Source organism: Elaeis guineensis, chromosome 3 (assembly GCF_000442705.2).
Source record: "Elaeis guineensis isolate ETL-2024a chromosome 3, EG11, whole genome shotgun sequence".
Classification (NCBI taxonomy): Eukaryota; Viridiplantae; Streptophyta; class Magnoliopsida; order Arecales; family Arecaceae; genus Elaeis; species Elaeis guineensis.
This window is the reverse complement of record NC_025995.2, coordinates 52928470-52953618: the sequence shown is the minus strand read 5'-3', so window position 1 is coordinate 52953618 and position 25149 is coordinate 52928470.

Sequence of the window (25149 nt, the reverse complement as noted above, 5' to 3'; positions counted from 1 at the left end):
GAGCCACACACATGTCCGATATTTAGGAGTCATTGACATGAGCCCACGAATCAAGATCAGAAGTCCTGATCTAGGAAATCAGCACAGTATGCTAGTACTACGCTGATTCTTCTTCGATGGTCGATCAGATGCCTCCTTCTTCTTGATTTAGACGCTTTCAAAGATGAGAGGTAGGAGAAGGATATTTATATAAGATACTCTCAGAAAACTTACAATTGGAGGAAGGGAAGGGATGAACCCAGCAACTCTAGAAGAAGACCCTCTTCTTCTTCTCTTTGCTCTAACCCAGACACCAAGTTTTGTATCTATTAGATCTCCATGCCCTAGAACTCTTTCTCCTTGATTTTTGGATGCCCCAAAGGTTACTCAATTGTATATGTTCCATAAAAGTTTCATAAAGAAATTCATTTTAAATAGAGATATATGAAGAGTCCTTGTCTAGGTCAAATACCTAGTCAAGGATTATCCAAACAAGGCAAGACAAGGGGTGCCCAACTCTTGGGCATCCCCTCCTTTTTCTATCATGGACCACCAGAAAAGGGCACATATTATGTGCCATAAAAGTTACAAATATCTCAAAAAAAAAATTGAATAAAATCAGTGCTATAAGGAAAGAGTTTTGGTTTCCTAAAACTCTATCTCATAGAATTTGAAATCTAATCTAATTCCTATTTTGACTTGGTCCACAACCACATTCCTTGTAAGAGAGAAAGAGTGAAAAGTTTTAGGTGTACATGAAGACCTGGGAGAGAGTGTTTTGTCACACAAAATAAGAGAGAGTGGGCATGGGGGGCTAAGGTGGCGCAAGGTAGAATCCTAGTCTTACTAGGATTCAATCTATGACTTATTCAAATTTGGTTTCTCAAGCCAAATCAAATCAAAACCAAATTAACCTAATTAAAATATGTCTTAACCCAATTAAGAGCTTAATTTAATTAGGTTAAATTAGATTTAAATTAGATTTAATTTTTTAATCAAATTAGAAATTAGGTTGACCCAAGTCCTATTTGAACTAGGACTAGTTTTTTCTTGCACTTGGTTTATCCAATAAACTAATTGGACTTGATCCAATCAAGCTCAAAGTAAATCTAATTAAATTATATTTAATTAAACTTAATCTTAGCCCATTAGCTTAATCAAATTAAGTCAATTAGCAATCAATTGCTAATCGATCCTCCTGCGATACGATCATTTAACCCTAGAATGATTTTTAATCGTTCATTAACCATCCGATCAGATTGTGAACTCTAATGTGTGTGATCTCATAGGTCTGAACCTAAGTCGGTAGCATAGGAATAAATTTCTGTACCAATCAAAGTGATCATCTAGCAATGATATCCGACAGTCGGATAGGTTGAATGTGTAGAACAACATCCTTAGAACCCATGCGGATATAGTTTTCATATAATTCATCTTCTTGATCAAATTGCTCATAAGACACCTCAGAGTTCCACTGTCAACTCTGATCAGGTTGTCCATATTATATTTCAAAATATCAAATCCATCTGATGGATTATCCTAGCTAAGGTTTTGCTAAACTGAAATATAGTGATCATTCTTCTCCAACTCTTAGAGTGGTCAATCCCATCTTGATTACACTCTGACTTTGCAAGTACTTGACTGTGCCCAGAAGCCTTCCATCACTAAATTAAAAATTTAGTTAGTCCAGTACCAAAGCACAGTGAGTTGCTTGTAAGTCACTGAGGCGATCTCAGGTCTAAGGGACACTTATACCTATATCCCATCAGAGATATTCTCAATAGTAGAATGCTCTGGAGTTGGTCACGTTCAATGATGATGTACCCTTACATCTCACCTGTATGCCATACCAGTGTCTGCACACTCCTTGGTTAAGAAGACAACTAACCCATATGGCCTACAGCGACCTATAATCGATAGAAGCTGTCGTCCTTATTAACAGCCTATCATTTGGTCATGAACAATTTTAAGGACTAATCAATAAATTCTCTCTTTATCGAACCTAAATAGTCATAAGGACTTCATCACAACAATGGAGTTCATTTGAAGATGAAAACTAATGATGAAACTGTCAAAAATATATTTTATTTATTAACAAATCAATTACAATACAAGGTTGCTCAACCGTCAACAGATTGACGATTGACTTTTAGGATATATTTTCAAACAATAAATTTGAAAGATTGAAATACAATGTGGGTAAAGTAATCTCGGTTGACAGTTAACCTGAGACCATCCTAGAGCATCCAGGATCAAAAAGATGAATTATGCTGTAACCATGAGTATGGGTTTTGAAATATTTTTTTATGATAATTCGATCTATCTGGACGTCCGAAACCATTACTAGATAGTATCTCGATTATTGCAAGAATTGGTTCCTATGCTACCGGCTTAGTGTTTGAACATATGGAGTCACGCACATAAGTCAAACAAAGTACGAAAGAATTGACCTATGTTTATATGTCCAATCTGGTAGTGCTTGACTTGATTGAACATATAAGCTAACTTGATTGAGAATTGAGTTATGGATCAAACGGGATTGAAGAGTTGACTATGTCTAGCTAGCACTATACATGAGGTTCAGGTTCAATCCCAGGGACGAATAATTTCTATCTATGATCCATAGAACATATGAAAGATTGAATTTAAGTACTAATTAATTTTAGATTACATCTAAATTAATTAGACTAAATAGTTTTAAAATCCAAATTAGACTTGGTACAAAAAATCTTAAAAAGTTTAGGATTGACAATCTTTCAAAATTATTTTGAACTGGCTTCAAATTGGACTTGAATCAGACCTATTTTAGATGAGATATGAGTATTCCTACTTGCATTTGGAATATCCACTCATGAGGTATGACCAAAAATTAGTTTGATGCTTATTTGGGGTGTCCCAAGTGAGTGTGGGAGTAGATGCAAAGTGGATGTCTTAAGTAATGGCAATTATATCTCATGTAGGACTCCTTCTTTCATGAGTATTAGACCAATTCAAATCAGATTTGAATAAAGAGTTCTCCTCTCATTGGGTCATGAGAATCATCTATAAATAGAGAGGGTCTCTACCCATAGATGAGAGAAGAGAATAGAATAGCAAACAAATCAAATTGAGAGAGGAGAAAAAGAGAGAGAGACAGGTGTGTGAAGAGAGAGGTCCTTCATCTTCTACATCTCTCCCTTTGTTGCTGCCTCCTCTCCTTGGGCATGGATCCTTCTTGGGTATCCTATCTGCTAGTGTGAGATATCACATCATCATATCTCATCCATCGATTGATTGAGTTGCGAAGCCAATTGGATTGGAGTTTATCCTGCTTTCCTGCGGTGTTTGACGTGCATGCAAAGTAGAGGGTCTGCATATTCAGGCCTCCATAAAGATTTATATCAGATAATTTAAGATTTGATCTCTGGTTTTACTATGATTCAGGTAAGGATTTGATCCATAAATAAGTAGAATATTAGAGAAATTTTTTAGATGCAACTTGGACATTTTGGAGGAAAATTATTTCCTTCCCTTCAATGCCAACTTATTTTTTTCTCCTTATGTGTGCAATATTTTGAGAAGATTTTTTGTGAAAAATTAGTTGGAGAACTTATTTACCATGAAAATATATAGGAAGGGGCATCCCATATTTTTTTGGATATGTTTTGGCTTGGCATTGAGAGAAGGTGCGACATATCTTGAAGAGTCTAAGATTCTTAGAACTCTTCACCCAACCCTATTATGTGCCAATAAAAAGGGGTCTATTTCTCACTTTTGTATGGATATGAGACTAGAGAAGGAGTTCTCCATGTTGAGGGGCTTTGGGGCACAGTTCTTGGTGTGAAAAAGAGGAGAGTCCTCTCTCTTGGGGTGTGCGCAAAACCTAGGATTTTTACCTCAAGATTTATGAAAAGAGAAAAATAAAAAAGAAATTAGTTTCTTCTCTATCTTTCTACTACCTCTTGATCTCCTCTAGAAGCACATCTTCAATATTTGAAAAGATTTCAGAGATTTGAAGAAGAGATCCAAATCAGCCAAAAAGAAGGTCTTCGCGTGAGCTAGCACTTTCGAGAAGACCATCAGTTCGAGGCTTTGAGTGAATTTTTGTAGAGGTTAGATGTGTGTGTGGCTATGAACAACCAATAAAGATCATCCTTACTATATCTCTCAACAGCAGCGATCATCAATCCATACTCAAATATCGAGTTCTAAACTCATATTAGAAGTAGATGTGATCTACTGCTTATATCTATGCATGCAGATTCTATCATGTGATTATTTCAGATTTTATGTGCAACATATCATGTCATAGATCCTAGAGTAGGTTGATTTGATGATTAGATCATATGCATGTTAGATTATTTTGATTAATCTAATTATCTTTCACTATAATTTATTCAAAAAATTTTGAAATACATGCATGAAATCACCTACATTCACCAACAGCAGTAAATTGAAAAAGTTCTAAGTAGTAGACTGTAGTTGACTCAACAACTGAGGCAGAGTACATAGCTACAAGTGAAGCTGCTAAGAAAGATGTTTGGATGAAGAAGTTCATCACTGAATTGGATGTCATTCTTAAGATTGAGAATCCAGTACCATTTTACTATGATAATACTGGAGCAATTGCTCAAGCAAAGGAATCAAGGTCTCATCATAAATCCAAGCACATTCTAAGATACTTCCACCTCATTAGTGAAATAGTCAAAAGACAAGATGTAGTCATTGAATGAGTAGATACAAAGAATAATATAGTAGACCCATTCACTAAGGCTCTACTGCAGTAGCAGTTCGATCACCATCTCGATTGTATGGGGATAAAATATAAGGGTGATTGACTTTAGTGCAAGTGGGAGATTAAAAAAAATATGCTCTACAACCCAATCAAAATTTATATTTTGATGATTTTTTTTTGTAATCTTCCAGACTCATGTAATTGATACTTTATAAAAATAAAAAAATTATTTTTCATCATGTGCTGCATCTTATATTTTGTAATAATTATGATGAATCCCATAAGTCAGGACAATAGTTTTAGGGTTATGATGAGATCATACCTATGAGACCTAAAATCTTGAAAACCTTGATTTAGAATATTCATAGTCATAGGAGCATTGAGTAGGAGATCAATGTTCTGGATAGATTGGCACTTCTTATGTATGCTCGATGGAGAGAGTGACTGATCTCATAAGCTACTTGTGTGAGACTCTAATATAAGGATACGGATGCTCATTAGAGAATGTGTTCACTGAATTGATCTGATTTAAGAAACATCTTATGGAATCAACTATCCGTCAAAAGATATTTTCTTATAGTGGGAGTTGTGCATGTAATCTTTTGACCTAAGACTACTATAGAACCTTGGATATGGTGGAATGTGTATGGAGGTTTGAGTAGATCAATATGGAATCGATCACTCCTAGTAAGAGAAGATCGCATCCTACTTGCTCTAATCAACTAATGATTTAGGAAGTCTTTAATCAAAATAAGATAAAAATTAGAAAGAGTTTCTAATATTTTATTGATCGAATCATCATTATAAGATTAAGAAAAATATAAATATAATATTAGATTTGACATGATTCCATATCCAGAGTCATATTTAGGATGCAGGTTGATGCAGGATCGAATTACATGGTAACTTTTCACTGAAAGATATTTTTGATATTTTTATCAAAATTTTATATCTTTCAGATAGACATGATACATTGCTAGATGTCAATCTTATCTTGTTGGTTTGATCGAATTAAAAAATTTAATTCAATTATCGATTAGAAAAGATTCTAATTGCTGAAATCAGATGAGCTCGATTGGACCTAAATCAGTTAGATTGAATTCTAATTAAATCAGATCAACTTATACTCGAACCCACTGCTGGCTAGATGTGGAACCCAATGGGTCACACGCAAAGAAAATTGATCAAGGGTCTAATTGGATTAGATCATGTTTGCAAGATGAACATGCTAGCACTTGTTGCAAACCCTAACTCCTGGTTTTGAATCGAATTCGAATTTGGTTTCGGATTGGGCTAATTAAATCCAATTAAGATCAAATCAGATTTGGTCCTAAGTTGGGTTGACTCATGGCTGATTAAGACAACAAGTTGGCACCTCCTTCCTAGGAACCCTTGCACCAGATATTCTCTCTCTAGTGCATAAGGATAATTTTTGTGTGCATAGAATTGATTGGTGCCCCATGAGATGGGATGCCACATTCCTTCTTTATCCAGTTTAATCTCTGATAGTTACCTGATTATTAAGAGGCACGAAAGAGTCATTCTATCTCTTAATCACTTATTTTATCAAAAAAAATTGGATAAAAGAGGAAGCCTAGCTGTAAGTCTTATCTACTTGAAAAATGATTATGAATCATTGCTAACCTGTAAGTCTTGTCTATGTGGAAAGATGACCAAGTCATCTTTTACTGAAAAAGATGAATGAGCCAGTAATATTCTAGGTCTTGTACATACTGATGTATGTGGACCCATGAGCACAAGTACCAGAGGTAGGTATCACTACTTCATTATATTCACAGACGGCCTCTCTAGGTATGAGTATGTCTACTTGATGAAATACAAGTCTGAATTATTTGAAATGTTTAAACTATTTCATAGTGATGTAGAGAAACAAACTAAGAAGAGCATTAAAACTCTTTGATCTGATCGAGAAGGGATGAATATCTTTTCGATGAATTTCTGACATATTTAGAAAAGAATGAGATTCTCTCGCAAATGACCCCTTCTGGAATGCCACAGCACAATAGCATCTCAAAAAGGAGGAATCGAATCTTGTTGGATATGGTTCGGTACATAATAGGCTTTTCTAGTTTGTCAATCTCTTTTTGAGGATTTGCACTTAAGTTAGCTTGCTATGTATTTAATTAGGTTCTAAGTAAGTCTACGAATAAAACACTATATGAGATATGGACTGGACATAAACCAATACTCTCACACCTTAGGATTTGGGGGTGTCTGGCTTATGTCAGATGTTTAAAAATAGACAAACTCGGATCTAGGTCTAACAAGTATATTTTCATAGGGTATCCAAAAGAAACTAAAGGGTATTACTTCTATCTTACTTATAAATAGAAAGTGTTCGTCAGCAAAAAGGCACACTTTTTAGAAAAAAAAATTCTTAGTAAAGGAATTAGTGCCTTTAAAGTCTAACTTGATGAAGTTTGATGAGTAGAAGAACCGATACAATCTAGTGAATACATAGAATCAAATTTGATTGGATCAAACCAGAGCTTGTTATAGATGCACCATTAAGGAGATTCGATAGAGCATCGCACCAACTAGACAGATACTAAGATTTTTTGATCCGAGATGGAGATCCTGTTGAACTCAATAAAAATAATGAGGATTCGATCATCTATATGGATGCAATGCAGAGGTTTGACTCTGATAAATGGCTTGAAGCCATGAAGTTCAAAATGGAGTCCATGAAGGTCAATGATATGTGGACATTAGTTAACCCACCTAAAGGGATAAAATCCATAGGGTGTAAGTGGATCTTAAAAAAGAAGAGAGGCATAGGTAGGAAGGTGGAGATCTATAAAGTTCGTCTGGCTGTCAAGGGATATCGTCAACGTTATGGTATTGACTATGATGAGATATTCTCTCTGTTGCTCCTAGATTGATTTTGATGATTACAAAGCAGATTGAAGGGATACAAACAATTGAAAAAGTCCTTATGCTCTTCAAGGGCAAAATCGTAATTTTGCTAAAATCCTGATTTGATAGTACCATTTGGTAGAACAAATGATTTGAAATCTATTGATGAAAATTTCATTGTGTTTGGACTAATATTTTTGAAGTTATGAAGGTTTAAAGTGCATGAGTCGACTCATGAGTCAACTCATGGCACTATGAGCTGAATGGCACGAAAAAAAAATTCCCATGGCACGCTGGATTTTTTGGCTTGGCACGACCTGTGAGTCGACTCATGAGTCGACCCACAAGGCATGAGTCGACTCATGAGTCGACCCCTGCTGATTTGAACCGAAAAATTCAGAAATCAGATCTTCTGGTCTGTTGCAACAGAAGTCGACTCATGAGTCGACTCCTGAAGCATGAGTCGACTCATGAGTCGACCCCTGCGACGGGAAATGTCAGCAACGGCTATTTTTTTGCCCGTTTTAATTGCCATTTATGCTTCCTAAAAATCCTCTAACGGCTCTTTATCTGCCTAAATTGTTTTCTCTTGCTTCTAATGCTACAAAATGCTTTAAATGATGAAAGAAATTGCAGATTAAATAGCGGATCAAACGTGAAATCAAACGAAGAGAAGAAAAGAGAAGAAAAGAGAAGAAAAGAGAAGAAAAGAGAGGAAAAAGAGAAGAACAGAAGAGAGGATCCGAAATTTGCAAGAAAAAGCCTGAGATCAACGAAATATCCATAGAGAAAAAGAGAGAGGATCCACAATATACCAGAGAGATTGTGAAAGAGAAAAGGAAGATCTTTCAAGGAGAGAATTCTTCACGCCTATCGTTTCAACCTTGATCTAGAGATCGTTCAAAGCTTTCAAGAGATCTTCAATCAACAATCAACCTCTTCTCAAGCGTTCAACCGTTCATTCATCTTGAGAAAATCTGAAAAAGGGGTTCTTCATTTGAGTAAAGTTTTTATTGTTATATTTGCTCATTTAAGGAGCTGTTTTTGTATTCATCTGTGCTCTAAATATTCTTACTCTTTGTGAGTTTTTGCTCTTGTTTTTGGAGGATTTCCAAAACAAGGAAAGGTTGATCCGAACCTGAAATCGGAGTGTTGTGGGTTGGCTTGTACCCGGGAAACAAGTGTTCTAGCTTGGGATAGCTAGGGTCGGAGTTTCCGACGTCCTGTATTCTAGCTTGGGATAGCTAGTGTCGGAGTTTCCGACGTTTTGTATTCGGGTTGAATACAAAGGATAGTGGATTAAAATTCCCAAGTGGGATCTTGGGGAGTGGACGTAGGTGCAAGGTTAGCACCGAACCACTATAAATCCTTGTGTTTGTGGTGTGCTTTATCGCTTTATCATATTTATATCCTTGCAATACTGCTTTAGTTAATTAATATTGATTTAAAGCCATTATTTTGTTCTTCATAAGTTATCTGTTGGGCTTAAAATTTTTAGAAACCCAATTCACCCCCCCTCTTGGGTTGCATAGCTGGGCAACAAGTGGTATCAGAGCCAGTGCTCTAGCCCTTCTTTGATCTAACAATCAAAGAGCCAAAGATCTATGGCAACCCATGTTGGAACTTCTCTAGCCGAGGGGCAATCAACAAACCGACCTCCACTTTTCAATGGGTCTAATTACACCTATTGGAAAGCTCGGATAAAGATTTTCATACAAGCACTCGACTATGATATGTGGAGTATCATAGTGAATGGTCCTCACACACCCACCAAGATTATAGATGGTGAGGAGTCAACCAAACCCGAGAAAGAATGGAATGAGGTTGACAAGAAATTAGCACAATTAAATGCCAAAGCTATGAATGTTCTTTATTGTGCACTAGATGCTAGTGAATTTAATCGCATTTCTACTTGTGCATCTGCTAAAGAAATATGGAATAGGTTAGAAGTCACCCATGAGGGAACAAATCAAGTAAAAGAGTCTAAAATAAACATGCTTGTACATAAATATGAATTGTTCAAAATAGAGCATGATGAGTCCATAACTGCTATGTTTACTCGTTTTACTGATATAATCAATGGTTTAAAGAGTCTTGGCAAATCTTATACTAACAGTGAACTTGTAAGGAAGATTCTCAGGTCACTGCCAAGAACTTGGGAAGCCAAGGTGACTGCCATCCAAGAAGCAAAGGACTTGAACACTCTACCTCTAGAAGAGCTTCTTGGATCCTTGATGACTCATGAACTTAGCATGATGCAACATCAAGAGGATGAAATCAAAAAGAAAAGAACCATTGCCCTCAAATCCACAACTTCACCTGATTATGAAACAGATGACTCTGAAGATGAAGATCAGGATGAGGAGATGGCTCTCATCACCCGGAAATTCAAGAAGTTTCTAAGAAAAAGGAAACAGGGGATGAGAAAGAAATTTACAAAAGGGGATCAAAGCATAGAAAAGGAGAAAGATCAAACCCCTATATGCTACGAGTGCAAGAAGCCAGGACATTTCAGATCCGAATGTCCTCAATTGAAGAAAGGTCCAAAGAAATTCAAAAAGAAGGCAATGATGGCGACCTGGAGTGCGAGTGATGACTCAAGCTCCGACGAGGAAACCTCAACCGAACAAGCCAATCTGTGCCTGATGGCACATGAAAATGAGGTAACTTCTGAATCCACTAGTGAATTTACTTTTGAAGAATTGCATGAAGCTTTCTATGATTCAATTGATGAATTAAAGAAACTAGGGAAGAAAAACAAAGAGCTGAAATTGGAAAATCAGTCCTTAGTGAAACAAGCTGAAATTCTTTCAATTGAAAAATTCACATTGATTCAAGAAAATCAAAACTTTAAGGATGAAATTAACAAACTGAAATCTATAGTAGATAAGTTCACCTTAAGTTCAAACAAGCTAAATATGATCCTTGATAATCAGAAAGCTATATATGATAAGGCTGGACTTGGTTATAAACCCCTGAAGAAACAAAAATTTTTGAAGGATATTTATGCAAATTATTCAAGCAAAAAGCCTACAAATATTACTTGTTTTAAATGTGGAAGAATAGGACATAAATCATACACATGTCTTATTAACAAATATGCAAACACAAAGAAAATATGGGTTCCAAAAGGAACCATTCTGACTAACCTGAAAGGACCCAAGAAAGCTTGGGTACCTAAGACAGAAACTTGATCTGTGCTTGCAGGTGTGTCTAGCATCCCAAGAAGGAAACAGGAAATGGTATCTTGACAGCGGATGCTCGAGACACATGACTGGTGATGAATCACAATTCATCACGCTTGATGCTAAGGATGGAGGGATGGTCACCTTTGGAGATAATGGCAAAGGAAAGATCATCGGGATAGGTAACATTGGTATCACTCCCTCCAAATACATTGAGAATGTTTTACTTGTTAAAGGTTTAAAGCATAACTTACTTAGCATTAGTCAATTCTGTGATAAAGGGTATAAAGTAAGTTTTGAATCATCTGTATGCATTGTGACGAGTCCTATTAACGATGGCATTAAATTTATAGGACATAGGCATGGCAATGTTTATATGGTAGACTTGAATGATTTAACTAAATTAGACATGCAATGCCTAGTTTCCTTAAATGCTAAAATAAATGAGACTAGTTGGCTGTGGCATCGTAGACTTGCACATATTAGCATGCATTCTCTTTCAAAATTAATCAAAAAGGATTTAGTTCTCGGTTTGCCAAAATTAAATTTTGAAAAGGATAGAATTTGTGATGCATGCCAATTAGGTAAACAAACTAGAATATCATTTAAATCCAAAAACACTATTTCAACTTCTAGACCTTTAGAGCTCTTACATATGGATTTATTTGGACCAACTAAAACCACTAGTCTAGGAGGAAAACGATATGGATTTGTAATAATTGATGATTACTCTCGTTTTACTTGGGTTTTCTTTTTAGCTCTCAAAAATGAAACTTTTCAAATTTTCACAAAATTTCATCGAAAAGTCACTAATGAAAAAGGGTTTTCAATTCAAAATATTAGAAGTGATCATGGAACAGAATTTGAAAATCATGACTTTGAAAATTTTTGTGATGAAAATGGAATTGGCCACAACTTCTCTGCTCCTAGGACACCCCAACAAAATGGGGTAGTTGAAAGGAAAAATAGAACCTTAGAAGAAATGGCCCGTACCATGCTCTGTGAAAGCAACCTTCCAAAATATTTTTGGGCGGAAGCTATTAACACAGCATGTTACATTTTAAATCGTGCTTTAATAAGACAATTTTTAAAGAAAACCCCCTATGAACTTTGGAAAGGAAGAAAACCAAATATTGCCTATTTTCATGTTTTTGGTTGCCGATGTTTTGTATTAAATAATGGCAAAGAAAAACTTGGTAAATTTGATGCAAAATCAGATGAAGCAATCCTTCTAGGCTACTCCTCCACTAGTAAAGCATTTAGAGTGTTCAACAAAAGAACCTTAGTAGTTGAGGAGTCCATACATGTTGTCTTTGATGAATCTAACGATCTTCCTTCAAGGAAGAATAAGGGTGTTGATGATGCAGATCCACTAATAGAAGGTATGAAGGAGATCACTCTAAAAGATTCAGCAACTCCAGAAGACAAGGATCAAGAAGATGAACAAAATGAGAAAGGTGAAGAAATTCAAGAACAACCTCAAGGTACAAATGACTTACCCAAGGAATGGAGGTATGTTCACAACCACCCTAAGGAATTAATTATCGGAGATCCTATGCAATGGGGTAAAAACACGTTCTTCACTTAGAGATGTACTTAATCATTGTGCTTTTGTATCTCAACTTGAACCTAAAACTTTTGAAGAAGCTGAAAATGATCATAACTGGATTAATGCTATGCAAGAAGAACTCAGTCAATTTGAAAGAAATAATGTTTGGACCTTAGTGAAAAGACCTAAAGATTATTCAATAATTGGCACAAAATGGGTCTTTAGAAACAAATTAGATGAGCATGGAAATGTAATTAGAAATAAAGCAAGACTGGTTGCTAAGGGATATAATCAAGAAGAAGGAATTGATTTTGATGAAACCTTTGCACCTGTTGCTAGATTAGAAGCCATTAGACTTCTACTTGCTTATGCTTGCTTTATGAAATTCAAACTATTTCAAATGGATGTTAAAAGTGCATTTTTAAATGGATATATTTCTGAAGAAGTATATGTAGAACAACCCCCTGGATTTGAAAATCATGCTTTTCCCAATCATGTCTTTAGATTAAATAAAGCTTTATATGGTCTAAAACAAGCACCTAGAGCATGGTATGAAAGGCTAAGCAAATTTCTACTAAATAATGGTTTCTCAAGAGGCAATGTGGATACAACTCTATTTATTAAAAGAAACCAAAATGATATGCTAATTATACAAATTTATGTTGATGACATAATTTTTGGGTCTACTAATGAATCCCTTTGTCAAGACTTTGCTAAGCTTATGCAGGGAGAGTTCGAGATGAGCATGATGGGAGAACTCACCTTCTTCCTCGGACTCCAAATCAAACAATCAAAAGAGGGAATCTCCATCACCCAAAGCAAGTACACCAAGGAACTACTCAAAAGATTTGGAATGGAGAACTGCAAACCAATTGGCACACCAATGAGTCCCTCATGTAAGCTTGACAAGGATGATGAAGGTAAAAGCGTAGACTTAAAATACTATAGAGGTATGATTGGCTCATTATTATATTTAACTGCAAGTAGGCCTGATATCATGTTTAGTGTTTGCTTATGTGCAAGATATCAATCTAATCCTAAGGAATCTCATTTGAATGCTGTTAAAAGAATCCTTAGATACTTAAATGGTACACAAACTATAGGGTTATGGTACTCTAAGGACTCACAAATTAATTTGTTAGGATATTCTGATGCTGATTTTGCTGGATGTAAATTAGATAGAAAAAGCACAAGTGGAACTTGCCAATTTCTTGGAGTTAACCTAATCTCATGGTTTAGCAAGAAACAAAATTCGGTAGCACTGTCTACGGCTGAGACCGAATACATTGCAGCCGGAAGTTGTTGTGCTCAAATCTTGTGGATTAAGCAACAACTCGAAGATTTTGGAATCAAACTTAATGAAACACCAATAAAATGTGATAATACAAGTGCTATAAATCTATCTAAAAATCCAATACAACACTCAAGATCTAAACATATTGAGATAAGACATCATTTTATAAGAGAACATGTTCAAAACAAAAATATAATTCTTGAATATGTTTGCACTGAAAATCAATTAGCTGATATCTTTACAAAGGCCCTTAGTGAGGAAAGATTCTGTGAAATTAGGAGAAATCTAGGAATTCTAGATCCATTTGTCTGAAATTTCTCAATTTCCAAAGAATAGATGTCAAAATCTCTTAGAGCTCAATTTTCAACATCTATCCTGGTTCCAAAAGCTCAGTTTTATCACTCTAAAAACTTATCATTGAGCAAAATTCTTTCTCCCAAAATTTTGAATTTTTCTGGAATTTATTTGCATTTTTCCTGATTTTCTGAACTTCATGAGTCGACCCCCATGAGTCGACTCAATGGCAAACTTGTAAATCCCACCAACTTCCATCGGGTTCATTGTTTTTAAAACGGGAAACCTGTTTATGAGACGACTCATCTTCTCGTCGTCTTCCTTCCGAAAGCCGTCCTCTCCAAACTTCTGTTTTGCTCCAAATTCAAAGATTAATTTCGAGGCAATTCTCCCTCCTTCTCTCCACCAAAAATCGCCTCCTTGAAAAGGATTTTTCTGTGCATTCTCGCAGTGTTTGGCGCGGGTGGAACGTGCCCTAGAACTTCACCGTTCATTCAAAATCCACTTCTTTTTTCCACCAAAATTCTTCTTTACTCTTTAGTGATCCCTCCTCCACTGAATTCAAGTCTTCTTGTCTGCTACCTTATTGGATATGGCTCCAAAGATGAAACTTCCCCAAAGAAGGAAATCAATCCGAGAGCCTGAGGAAATTGTCCGAAAGAAAAGGCATGCTCAGTCTTCCACTGTTCCCAATCCAGTTTCAGTACCTGCTCAAGGTCCCTCTCAACCCTCCATAAGCCCCAATGTAAATCTTCTTTCTGATAGAAAAGTAGAAACCGGGAAAAATATAGATTTTCGGTTCTTTGAGAAAGAAGGCTTTACTTTTGCTACCAAGATCAAAAATCAAGGATGGGAACTTTATTGCTCTCTTAAGGAAGTCACCTATGTTGATCTAGTCAGAGAGTTCTACCAGAACCTAAATTATGGAAACGGATCTGTGACTTCAACTGTAAAGGGGATTGACATCTGTTTGGATTCTAGGATATTGGGAGAGATACTTCAGTTGCCTAGTGAAGGATACTCATATATGGAACTCCCAATTAAAGAAGAAGGGATCAGAATTATCTTAGGAGAAGATTTTTCAGGAAGTTTAAACAGATTGGAAGCAAAGCTACTGTCCATTGAGATGAGGGTCCTGCATCAGATTGTGACAAAACTATTCTTTCCTAGGAGTGGTAGACATGACTTACTATCTGGCAGAGATGTATGTGTCATGTTTCATATCATCACTCAGACCCCCTTAAACCTCCCTACACTTATGATAGAGGCCATGAGAGAAACTTTGAACAGATCCAAGGCACACTTGCCTTATGGTATGGCCCTTACTAGAGTTTTTAGGAGGTTTGGAGTTAGCTGTGAAGGGGAGACACCTACCAAGCTCTCACATGTGGACACTTTCAACCAACACAGCCTGCATCGAATGGGAATTACAAAGACTGTTGGTGGTTGGATCAAGGGCTCTGAAGAAAGAGCTGAGGAGAGAGCTGAGGAAAGAGCTGAAGACAGAACTGAAGGCAGAGTAGAAGAAGAAGGTCCAACTTCTCCTGTACATGATTTCAGGGCAGCTTCACCAGATACCCAGTTCATTCATGATACTGAGGCTGGCCCTTCTGAGTTTACTAGGATGCCCACACCAGTGTATCAGCCAGAGAGCAGAGCACCTCATTCAGAGTTCAGACTGGCTGACGATCAGATCGAGCATATATCTCAGCGTGTGGCTTCTTTGTTGTCTAGCCAGTGGAGTAGTACTTCTTTTGCACCTGGAGCTACTTCTTCTGATCAGACCATTACTCCCCACATCTCCACTATATTTCAGATGATTTCAGATCAGTCCGTCAGGATACAGCAGCTTGAGGATACTGTCTAGAGACTTACTGGCAGAGTTCTTGACTTGCAGGGGCAAGTCCTTGCATTGGCCCATCCCCAGCCACAGGAGTCTACTATTGAGGTCACAGACCTCACTGCAGAGGCTGGAAGGCTCAGAGGAGCACTAGAAGGTGGATATGAGCTACTGAGGAAAGAGATCAGAGGATCGAGTGAGCATGCTACCACCCAGTTCACTGCTCTACTTCAATCTGTTTCCAGAGCACTGAACGTACTTGATTCTATTAGACTCACCCTTTCTGTTCAGTCCCTAGCATCTCAGCGTTCTCAGCCACCCAGTTCATCTCGTTCTCCTGCTAGTGGCAGAGGCAGACGGGGTAGAGGACGCACTTCTGATCCATCATCTCCTCACCCTATATCTGATGACTCCGATCCATGATTTGTCTTGATCATTGACTTATCTTGATCTTTACTAGGTTCTAGGAGTTAGTATCTTGTTCTAGGATCTATACCTTGGGGCCATGTATTGACATTTAGCTGGTTGAATTCTATGTATTGAAACAATTATGATTTTAATGGAATCATCTTTTACCTATATTTCTACCTCTTTGTAATGATTATATTTTGGTTATATTTCAATCTCCGATACATCTGTTGAAATTTTATCTTCTCCTTATTGTTGTTTGCTATTGATAATTGCTATATTAAGGGGGAGCAAATATTTGTGAAAAACTCTAAAGAGGAAGAAATTAAAGAATATTTCAGAAAAAGAAAAGGAAGAGTTAACTATGTATGATGATGTCAAAAAGGGGGAGAAATTAAAATTAAACAAAAATTGAAATTAGACAAAAAGCAAAACCCTAAATTATGAGAAAAAGGGGGAGAAATTAAATTAAAACAAATATTGAAAAAATAAATATTGGAGAAATTAGACAAAAACAAGGATTGAAAGATTAAACAAAACTTTGAGAAATTTTGGTATCGAAATTTGGTATCAGACAGAGAAATTTGGTATCAGACAGAACTTTAATCCATCAAAAGCAAAATCATGAGTACAATGCAAATAAGTATTTTTTTATATATATGCTCTGATATTCAAACTTGCTTTTGAAATTTTACTCACCTTGAGACATCAATAAGAAATTTGTTTTACTCTGATACATCCTACAATTTCTTTCAACTTGATCTGATACATGATAACATTTGATCCGATACAGTGTGAAGGTTTCTCTAAAATATTATAACATTTGCTCTGATACTGTATGAAATTTTCTCTGATACATTAAAAATTTTCTTGCTCTGATACATTATAAAATCTTTTCTGATATCATTGTAAAAATTATTTTTGCTCTGATACATAGAAAAAGTTATTTATCTTCTCTTGCTCTGAAATATCTTGAACTCAAAATGATCTAATACCCTTTTCAAATCTTTAAGAAAATGGACAAACTATTTTTGCATTTATATTACATGCCAAAAGAATCATACTCTTTTCAAGCATATACACCCATAATGGATTCTTTTGAAATTAATGCTTTAACATAAATATTTTTGTTCATATGTTTTGTCATCATCAAAAAGGGGGAGATTGTTGCTCCTAGATTGATTTTGATGATTACAAAGCAGATTGAAGGGATACAAACAATTGAAAAAGTCCTTATGCTCTTCAAGGGCAAAATCATAATTTTGCTAAAATCCTGATTTGATAGTACCATTTGGTAGAACAAATGATTTGAAATCTATTGGTGAAAATTTCATTGTGTTTGGACTAATATTTTTGAAGTTATGAAGGTTTAAAGTGCATGAGTCGACTCATGAGTCAACTCATGGCACTATGAGCTGAATGGCACGAAAAAAAAATTCCCATGGCACGCTGGATTTTTTGGCTTGGCACGACCTGTGAGTCGACTCATGAGTCGACCCACAAGGCATGAGTCGACTCATGAGTCGACCCCTGCTGATTTGAACCGAAAAATTCAGAAATCAGATCTTCTGGTCTGTTGCAACAGAAGTCGACTCATGAGTCGACTCCTGAAGCATGAGTCGACTCATGAGTCGACCCCTGCGACGGGAAATGTCAGCAACGGCTATTTTTTTGCCCATTTTAATTGCCATTGATGCTTCCTAAAAATCCTCTAACGGCTCTTTATCTGCCTAAATTGTTTTCTCTTGCTTCTAATGCTACAAAATGCTTTAAATGATGAAAGAAATTGCAGATTAAATAGCGGATCAAACGTGAAATCAAACGAAGAGAAGAAAAGAGAAGAAAAGAGAAGAAAAGAGAAGAAAAGAGAAGAAAAGAGAGGAAAAAGAGAAGAACAGAAGAGAGGATCCGAAATTTGCAAGAAAAAGCCTGAGATCAACGAAATATCCATAGAGAAAAAGAGAGAGGATCCACAATATACCAGAGAGATTGTGAAAGAGAAAAGGAAGATCTTTCAAGGAGAGAATTCTTCACGCCTATCGTTTCAACCTTGATCTAGAGATCGTTCAAAGCTTTCAAGAGATCTTCAATCAACAATCAACCTCTTCTCAAGCGTTCAACCGTTCATTCATCTTGAGAAAATCTGAAAAAGGGGTTCTTCATTTGAGTAAAGTTTTTATTGTTATATTTGCTCATTTAAGGAGCTGTTTTTGTATTCATCTGTGCTCTAAATATTCTTACTCTTTGTGAGTTTTTGCTCTTGTTTTTGGAGGATTTCCAAAACAAGGAAAGGTTGATCCGAACCTGAAATCGGAGTGTTGTGGGTTGGCTTGTACCCGGGAAACAAGTGTTCTAGCTTGGGATAGCTAGGGTCGGAGTTTCCGACGTCCTGTATTCTAGCTTGGGATAGCTAGTGTCGGAGTTTCCGACGTTTTGTATTCGGGTTGAATACAAAGGATAGTGGATTAAAATTCCCAAGTGGGATCTTGGGGAGTGGACGTAGGTGCAAGGTTAGCACCGAACCACTATAAATCCTTGTGTTTGTGGTGTGCTTTATCGCTTTATCATATTTATATCCTTGCAATACTGCTTTAGTTAATTAATATTGATTTAAAGCCATTATTTTGTTCTTCATAAGTTATCTGTTGGGCTTAAAATTTTTAGAAACCCAATTCACCCCCCCTCTTGGGTTGCATAGCTGGGCAACACTCTCCTGTGATAATATTCAAATCCATTCGGATTATGCTTGGAATAGCAGCATATTTAGACTATGAAATCTGATAGATAGATGTGAAAATAGTTTTTCTGAATGATGAGCCAAAAGAAGAGGTGTATATGATACAACCTGAAGGTTTCACATCCATAGATGAGTCTAAGGTGAGCAAGCTTCAAAGATCCATTTATGGATTGAAGCAGACAAGTAGGAGTTGAAAAATATATTTTAATAAAGTGATCAGAATATATGGCTTCATTAGGAATAGAGAAGAATCCTGTATTTACAAATGGGTTAACAATTCTGTGGTAGTATTTCTTATTCTGTATGTGGATGATATTCTCTTAATCAAAAATAATATTTCTACATTACAGAGAATAAAAGTTTGGCTATCATCTTAATTTTGCATGAAGAACTTGAGAGAAGCATCCTACATCCTAAGAATGAAGATCTATAGAGATAAATCGAAGATGATGCTCAAATTATCCCAGTCCACGGACATCGATACTGTGTTGAAGTAGTTCAGCATGAAAAATTTCAAGAAAGGCTATCTTTTGATAGGCCATAAAATTTCTCTCTCAAAGAGAGATTATCTGACAACTCCTCAAGAGAGGGAGCATATAAGTAGGATTCCATATACTTCGATAGTGGGTTCTATAATGTGAAGGAATCAAATCAGGGTTTCAGGATTAGATCTTGAAACTTTTTCAAGATTAGGCAGTGGAAGACTAAAATAAAGCAAAAATTTATCTCATAAAATTAGTGAATTCCTAGATCTAAGATCTTATTACATGATTATTACATGGTAATAAATTAGAAATTAAAATATACAAAGCAAGAACTACATGTTGATCATATCAACATGTTTCTATACTACATCTAATGTATGTAAAATATAATAGATCTGATCTATTACCTTGCAAGTTAAATATTCTAACTTTACTGATCCGAGTTTGAGGATGATGTTACAAGCTACACATGCATCCGACCTCTAGGAGTCATACACACGAGCCCACGAATAATGATCAAAAGTCCTGATCTAGAAAATCAGCACAGTATGCTAGTACTGCGCTGATTCTTCTTCGATGGTCGATCAGATGCTTTCTTCTTCTTGATTTAGACTCTTCCAAAGATGAGAAGTAGGAGAAGGAGTTTTAGATGAGATACTCTCAGAAAACTTAAAGATGGAGGAAGGGAAGAGATGAACCCAGCAACTCTAGAAGAAGATCCTCTTCTTCTTCTCTTTGCTCTAACCCAGACACCTAGTTTTGTGTCTATTAGATCTCCACGCCCAAAAACTCTTTCTCCTTGATTTTTGGATGCCCCAAGTGTCTCTCAATGCACTATGTTTCACAAAAATTTCATGAAGAAATTTATTTTAAATAGAGATATATGAGGAGTCCTTGTCTAGGTCAAATACCTATTCAAGGATTATCCAAACAAGGCAAGACAAGGGGCGCCCAACTCTTGGGCGTCCCCTTTTTCTTTTTTTGCCATGGACTACTAGCAAAGGGCACATATTATGTACCATAAAATCCATAAAAATTTTAAAAAAATTTGAGTAAAATCAGTACCATAAGGAAAGAGTTTTGGTTTCCTACAACTCTATCTCATAGAATTTGAAATCCAAACTAATTCTTACTTTGACTTGGTCCACAACCACATTCCATGTAAGAGAGAAAGAGAGAAAAGTTTTGGGCATGCATGAAGATGTGGGATAGAGGGTTTTATCATACAAAATAAGAGAGAGTGGGCATGGGATAAGAGAGAGTGGGCGTGGGATCTAAGGTGGCGCAAGGTGGAATCCTCATCTTACTAGGATTCAATCTATGACTTGTTCAAATTTGATTTCTCAAACCAAATTAAATCAAAAATAAATTAACCTAATTAAAATAGATCTTAACCCAATTAAGAGCTTAATTTAATTTAATTAAATTTGATTTAATTTCTTAATCAAATTAGAAATTAGGTTGGCCTAAGTCCTATTTGAACTAGGACTAGTTTTTTCTTGCATTAGCTTATCCAATAAATTGATTGAACTTGATCTAATCAAGCTCAAACTAAATTTAATTAAATTATATTTAATTAGACTTAATCTCAACCCAATGTCTTAATCAAATTAGGCCAATTAGCAATCTAATTACTAATCGATCCTCCTGCAATACTTGCACTAGGTTAAATGTCAATCGTATTGATCGTTTAACCCTAGAATGATTCTTAATCATTGATCAACCCTCCAATCGGATCATGAACTTTAATGTGTGTGACCTCATAGGTCCGAACCTAAGCTGGTAGTATAAAAATAAATTTTTATACCAATCAAATTGACCATCTAGCAATGGTACCCGATGGTTGGATAGGTCGAATGTGTAGAACAACTACCTTGGAACCCATGCGGATATAGTTTCCATATAATTCATCTCCTTGACCAAAATGCTTATAGGATACCTCAGAATTTAACTATCAACTCTGATCAGGTTGTCCACATTATATTTCAAAATATCAAATCCATTTGATGGATTACACAGGCCAAGGTTTTGCTAAATTGAAATACAATGACTCATTCTCCAACTCTTGGAGTGGTCAATCTCATCATGATCACACTCTGACTTCATAAGTACTTGACTATGCCCAGAAGCCTTCCATCACTGAATTAAAAATTCAGTTAGTCCAGTACCAAAGCACAGTGAGTTGCTTGCAAGTCACTGAGGTGATCTCAGGTCTAAGGGACACTTATACCTATATCCCATCGAGACATTCTCGACAACAGAATGCTATGGAGTTGGTCACGTTCAATGATGATGTACCTTTATATCTCATCTGTATGCTATACTAGTGTCTCCACACTCTTTGATTAAGAGGATAATTAACCCATATGGTCTACAACTACCGATGCTCGATAGAAGCTATCGTCCTTATTAATAGCCTATCATTTGGTCATGAACAGTTTTGAGGATTAATGGATAAATTCTCTCTTTATCGAACCTAAATAGTCCTAAGGACTTCATCATAACAAACGAAGTTCATTAGAAGATGAAAACTTATGATAAAAATATCAAAAATATATTTTATTTATTAATAAATTAATTACAATACTTGGTTGCTCAACCGTCAACAGGCTGACGATGGCATTTGGAATATATTTTCTAACAACTACCACTTGTCTTAAAGCCACTCGGCACGGTATCTAATACTCATCTTCGATTTATGGTTATCGAACTCCTTTATCGCCAGGGCTTTAGTGAAGGGGTCGGCCAGGTTCTCCTTTCCGTCGATCTTCTGAAGGTCGACGTCACCTCGATCCATGATCTCCCGGATCAGGTGGAAGTGGCGTAAAATGTGCTTCATCCGCTGGTGTGCTTTGGGTTCCTTTGCCTGAGCTATGGCACCAGTGTTGTCGCAGTAGAGCAGGATCGGACCATCGAAGGAGGGTGCTACTCCGAGCACGGTGATGAATTTTTTCAGCCACACAGCTTTCTTTGCGGCATCTGATGCTGCGATGTACTCTGCCTCACAAACAGAGTCTGCCACAGTATGCTGCTTGAAACTCTTCCAACAGATAGCTCCACCATTCAGAGTAAAGATATAACCTGATACGCTTCTGCTGTCATCATGGTCAGATTGAAAGTTGGAGTCTGTGAACCCCACAAGTTTCAGATCTGACTCGCCATAAACCAACCATTGGTCCTTGGTATTTCTCAAATACTTAAGGATTGCTTTAACCACTTTTCAATGATTTTCTCCACGATCAGATTGATATCTACTCACTACTCCTAGTGAGTATGCCACATCTGGCCTTGTATATGTCATGGCGTACATGATAGATCCCATGATCGAAGCATATAGGACTACTCATATGCTCTCTTTCTTTAGGAGTTGTCAGACAATCCTTCTTAGAGAGAAAAATTTCATGGCCCATCGGTAGATTATCCTTCTTGGAATTCTCCATGTTGAACCTCTTCAGCACAGTGTCTATGTACGTAGACTGGGATAACCTAAGCATCCTTTCAGATCTATCCCAATAGATCTTCATCCCTAGGATATAGGATGCTTCACCCAAGTCCTTCAAGAAGAACTGCGATGACAATCAAACTTTTATTTTCTGTAGTGCAGGGATGTCATTTCCGATTAAGAGAATGTCATCCACGTACAAGATAAGGAATACTACAATTGGATCATTTGCCTATTTATAGATGTAGGACTCTTCTCCGTTCTTAACAAAGCCATACATTTTGATCACCTTATCTAAACGCATGTTCCAACTCCGAGAAGCTTGCTTCAATTTATAAATGGATCTCTAAAGCTTGCACACCTTGGACTCATTTGTGGATATAAACCCCTCAGGTTGTATCATATACACCTCTTCGGTCAGCTCTCCATTCAAGAAAGCTGTCTTTACATCCATCTGCCAGATCTCATAATCCAGATTGACAGCTATTGAAAGCATTATCCAAATGGATTTGAGCATTGCCACAGGAGAGAACATCTCGTCATAGTCAATACCATAATGTTGATGGTACCTCTTGGCAACCAGCTGGGCTTCATAGGTCTCCACCTTTCCATCTGCACCCCTCTTTCTATTGAAGACCCATTTACACCCAACGGGTTTAACCCCTTCAGGTGGGTCAACCAATGTCCATACATCGTTGACCTTCATAGACTCCATTTCGGATTGCATGGCTTCAAGCTATTACTCGAAATCAGATCTCTGCATTGCATCCATATAGGTGATCGGATCCTCATCATTCTCATCGAGTTCGATGGGATCACTGTCTCTGACCAAGAAACCATAGTATCTATCCGACAGATGCGATACTCTATCGGATCGCCTTAATGGTGCAGGTACATTGGACTCCAGATCTGATCTAATCAAATCTGACTCAGGTTCAGCTATTGGTGTCGGTCCTTCTACCTGTTGAACTTCATCAAGTTCAGCCTTAGAGGCAACGGTTCCTTCACCAAGGAACTCTTTTTCTTAAAAGATTGTCTTAAGGCTGACGAATACCTTTTGTTCATCAGCATGGTAGAAAAAATATCCTTTGGTCTCTTGGGGTACCCTACGAATGTGCATTTGTTAGATCTAGGTCCAAGTTTATCTGTAACTAACCATTTGACATAGGCTGAGCACCCCCAGACCCTAAGGTATGAAAGTACTGGCTTACATCCTGTCCATATCTCATATGAAGTCTTAATTACAGACTTACTTGGAACCCTATTGACTAGATAACAGGCCGATTCGAGTGCATATCCCCAGAAGGATATCGACAAGCTGGCAAAACCCATCATGGATCAAACCATGCCTAACAGAGTTCAATTTTTTCTTTCAGACACACCATTATGTTGTGGTATTCTTCGAGGAGTCCATTGGGAGAGAATCCTATTCTCTCCTAGCTATGTGAGAAACTCACCAGAAAGGTATTTCCTTCCTCGATCAGACCGAAGAGTTTTAATACTCTTTCCAGTTTATTTTTCTACTTCACTTCGGAATTGTTTGAACATTTCAAATGAATCCAACTTATGTTTCATCAGATAGACATATCCATATCTGGATAGATCATCCATGAAAGTGATGAAGTAGAAATATCCACCTCTAGCACTTGTGCTCATGGGCCCTCATACATTAGTATGTACTAGGCCCAAGAGCTCAGTAGCTCTCTCACCTTTTTCAATAAAAGGTGACTTAGTCATTTTACCAAGAAGACAGGACTCACAGGTTGGAAGTGATTCACAATCACTGACTTCGAGGATTCCCTCTTGAGTCAACCTATTTATCGTGTTCTTGTTTATATGACCTAGCCTACAGTGCCATAAGTAGAAATCTGATACACTATCTAATCTAGGGTGCTTGCCAGTGGAATAGACTATGTTAACAGATTGTGATAACATATACGCACCATTGTTCAAATGTCCACAAAAAATAGTAACACCATTCATAATGATATTACAAACTTATTTCTTAATTAAAATTTTATAATCATTTTTGGCCAGAAGGCCTACAGAAATGACATTTAAAAAGAAACTGGGACAAAAATGACAATCATTAAGAACAATGGTATGGGACTCAAATACAAGTTTCAAGATTTCTAATGCTAGAACTGGAACTGGTCTTCCATCTCCAACGTTCAGGAATCTCTCGCTTTGCTCGAATCTTCTACTGACTTGCAACCCCTGCAATGAATTGCAAATATGGTAAGGGCTCCCGGTATCCAATACCCTGTCAGTTATCACAAATAGAGAAATTGCAAGGGGTTATCATATAAATACCTTGCCAAGCAACAGCTTGCTTCTTTCTCTAC